Here is a 4363-nt window from a genome sequence, read left to right on the forward strand (position 1 = left end):
TTTATTAATTGAACCATACAAAGTATCATAATTAACAAATATGCCCCTAAAACTCTTTCTTTACAATTTCGCCCTTGCTTAGTGAAAAATTCACAAATAGACATAGTCTAATTTGAGAATTATAATTGATTAATCAAAACCAATTATATGAGTCTTACAAGCAATATTATCTCAACTAGTGCGGGGACCATGGGTCTATATAACCGAGCTTCCAATAAGCAGATCAAGAATTTAGCACTAAAATTCACTAACTTATTAATTCTTCGTTGAATCCACGCATAGAACTTAGAATTGCACTCTCAGTATATAGAATGCTCTATATGTTCCACCATATAGACACATCATTAGTTATCCATTGTTATAATCCTAATGTGATCAATGATCCTCTATATGAATGATCTACACTGTAAAGGGATTAAATTACCGTTACACCCTACATGGTATTTATTCCTTAAAACACTTGACCCCGTATAAATGATATTTCAGCTTATGTGAAATGAGTACTCCACCATTTATGTTCGTTTGGTCAAGCTCGAAGGAGATCATCCTTTGCTTACTATTCGCCAGATAGAAGCTATAGATTCCATGTTTATGCTAGCGCTCCCACTCAATTGCACTACCGTGTTCCCAAAATGTACGTATCACCCTGACCTAAAAGTAGGCTTAACTAACAAATCAAAGAACACGAATAGCCTTTCAAGATTGAGCCTAATCATAACAGGATTAAGAACATTTGATCTAGGATCAACTTGGCGATATTGACTTGAATAGATATTACGATAAGTTTAATAAATCTAAGTCAAAGTTCAATATCGGTCCCTTCCGATGCATACTCCATGCATCCAACCTGAGCTTTACTTTAACCAATGCTCTGGAAAGAACATAGCACTTCTCCAAATGCAAGTAGACTCTGTTGTAGATTATCATATCAGTAAAACCCTATGTCTGATAAATCTAGGAAACTTTATTCACATAGTCATGTTTACTTTCCAATGTGTTGACGGCACAATAAACAGGATCAAGTATGTGAAAAGGGTTTCACATGAATTTACACATTATGTACATATAATCATGAAATAAATCATGTGAACCATGCAACATTAAATGTTATTTCTGATCTATATTAATAAGTAAATCTGATTATATTGAAATGAGTTTTATTTACGGCATAAAACCCAACAAACTCCCACTTGCACTAATATAAAACAAAAAGTGCGTTTCAAATAATCTCAACACCTTGATATACAAATCAAGTGTAGTAGTAGTAAACTCCTCGTAATAGGATCTGAAAGGTTGAATTAACCACAACCTTTTCTCCACCATTACTCTTTCTTAATCACAAAATCATTGATAATGTGAAATTCCTCTCTATATGTCTACTCTCTTGGGATACTGGATTCTATACCTTTGGCAACTACTTTTGGTTAATCAGGAAATTAACACTAGTAGTTTAAGGCAATTTGGAATGGTGCCAAAGATGTATAGAACTTTCCTTAGACTGAATAAGTACCTTTCCTGCAGCTTTAACATTCAGTCTTTCTCTGGTAGACCTAGAGACTTCAGATAGGTTTTTACACTTCTCCAAAATCACTATTCCACCCCCAGAGTAATCACCATCTTATCAGAAAAATTTACTAGCACAAAGGCAAATTTCAAAATCTGATATGGTGTAGTCTAAGAGTTTTAAACACACCCTTATAGACTAACATATAGTTCCTCTTCTTTATCTTAAGATTTACTTGATTGTCTTCCAATGTTCTTCTCCTAGATTAATCTGATACCTACTCATTACTCCCACTCAACTGCAGGTGTCTGGTCTAAGGCATACAAAAGCATATCTGAGACCTCTCACTGTTGATATAAGAAATTCTTTCATGGCTTTATCTTTTCTGGAATAGTTGAGACTTTTCCTTAGATAAATAAAATCTATGCCTAAGAAGTTGTGAAGCTTCTATAGATTTCCATTAGAAAGAAAATGCTTCAGCATCTTACTAAAGTAAGTTGCTTGCATTAGAGTAAGTAATTACCAGGTATACCACAAGCCATAGGTTTAGATAAACTTAAACCTATAATACTAGGAACAAGAAGTTTTGTTAAGTCCATTGAATGGACTTATATACGAAAATTTCCTTTTATGTCCTTGTAATAGAAAACTTTAGGTTATTCCATGTGAATGGATTAAACCATAGTTCTATTGGCTTTCTTCTTAGTTTCTTATCTTGACAATCCATTACTTGTTTAAACTCACAATGGATTTTAATCACTAGTGTTTCCCAAGTTGTAAGAAGGTGAGTTCCTGGAAACTCTCCCACTACGACAAGGTACCGTGAATTATGTCTAAGAAAATGGTATTAACCTCTTTGGTTGTGACAAGACAACAGAGGCAGTGGGATCATCATATATCAAATAAGATGATAGAACACTTTTGGAATCAAGAATTAAATATCTCCTTTATTTGCTACTTGTTTTTCAGACTTAGTCATTTTCTTAGAAAAGTAGTATTTGTTTGATCAAACACTTTCTTATCTATTGACAATGGGATATTCCACCCCTAATCACTTAGAATAGCTAACAAACCATGGTTAACAGTTCTAGCTTTTCTTAAGAATTCGATTAGGTCATCCATGAATCTAGTAATGATTTACATTAAGTATACAACCATTACATCATTCTGAAATTGTATTACCATAGAAGGAATTAGGCAACGCCTAGTAACTAATCATCAATATGCAACTCGAAATTTCTGGGGAGGTAAGTTTGGATATAATTCAAAAATCAATTTAATGATCTTTGAACTTCATATCTACTAACTATTTCTCCACCCCTATCAGTTCGCAAGATCTTTAACCACTTACCTTAATGGTTTTAACCATTGCTAGATATTAATGAAATTTTTCAAACATTTCAAATTTCTTGCTAAAAGGTATAATCTAGAGTTATCGTTTTAAGAATACAACGAAAAACTCATATCCACTCCTGAATGTACATCCATCTGTGAATGAGATGAACTACTTTCAGTGGATATAGGCATATTAACTCTTTGCAGAGATTGATCTTGTCAATTCCACTATGAACAAGATACAAATGCCATAGATTAAAAAAAAATGTGGTAGTGTCTTTTGATGACATAGGTTTATAAAAGAATTCTTAGAATAGTGCAAGTGGATCCTGGTCACAGAATACCTAACTCATATTCCATACAGTTTGAATCCATTAATAAAAGATGGTTATTAAACACTTGAGAAAGTGTAACTGTATTGTATCTGGAATTAGAAATATAAGAAAATTTTTGTTTGGATTCTAAAATTAAAGTCAAAGACTTAAATTCAACCAAATATAATGAGTAATTCTTTCTTGGACCACCACTACTATTTAAACTCTAAGTCAGATTTGCCCATACAAGTAGGAGATTTCTAAGATTGAGGATTTATATCAATTGGGAATAGAATTTCGGGATTATAATCATAAGCGTCATTTAATTTCTTAAGAGAAAATATAGAATGACATGAAATGATTTATAGACCATTCATCCAGTGATATGTTTTGAAGCTAATTCGAAATGAATAAGCTAAGAGGAATTAGGATAATTTCATTTAAAATAAGAATCCAACGATGCTTCGATTAGCGAAAGTCAAAGTAATCTTATTTATACAATCTTCTTGTTTCATATCGTAAAAATACTAGTCTAAGGTGTCATCAATTGATGAACAGCTAGATGTCGCATATAAAATATTTATCTTTCGAGATCTAACACTATTATGAATGTCTAATGGTGAAAATCCACTAGGGATTTATCTCATTAGATAAACAAGCCAAGTTAGACCAACAATGAAGATTCGAAATTAAACTACAACTTAATAACAGAAAATAACATGGTTCAATATAAATTCATACACAATTCAGAAATTATAAACATATAGCAAGTAGGAATGACAAGTGAAAATACTAAAACTTACAATCCTAAATAATTTCCAAGGTTTTCAACAAACTGATATCAGTGTCCCGTTTAGGCGAGAGTCAAAGCTACCATTCATTGAATAGAGTTGTCAGCTCGTCTAAAATGTTAAACATTCTAGCAACCTTTTATTCGATCAAGATTGGAATTCAGCGTTGTCCCGTTTAGGCGAGAGTCAAGGCAATTCTATCTTATGAGCTTCCACCATTGTTTCATAATTTGCAAGTCAAGTATGGTCGCCACCATTAGGGTGATCCATACCATACAAAACACATACAAACTACTTATCATGCGAGGTTAAACGGTGCGAAATTTCTAATGAACGTTCCTCCATTAGGGAGGATTACTCACTAAAACAAACGCGGTGTAAAACCCACAATGGAGATCGAATGTCTTAATAATAAAGCT

This window comes from Cannabis sativa, chromosome 6 (genome assembly GCF_029168945.1).
Source record: "Cannabis sativa cultivar Pink pepper isolate KNU-18-1 chromosome 6, ASM2916894v1, whole genome shotgun sequence".
NCBI classification, from domain to species: domain Eukaryota; kingdom Viridiplantae; phylum Streptophyta; class Magnoliopsida; order Rosales; family Cannabaceae; genus Cannabis; species Cannabis sativa.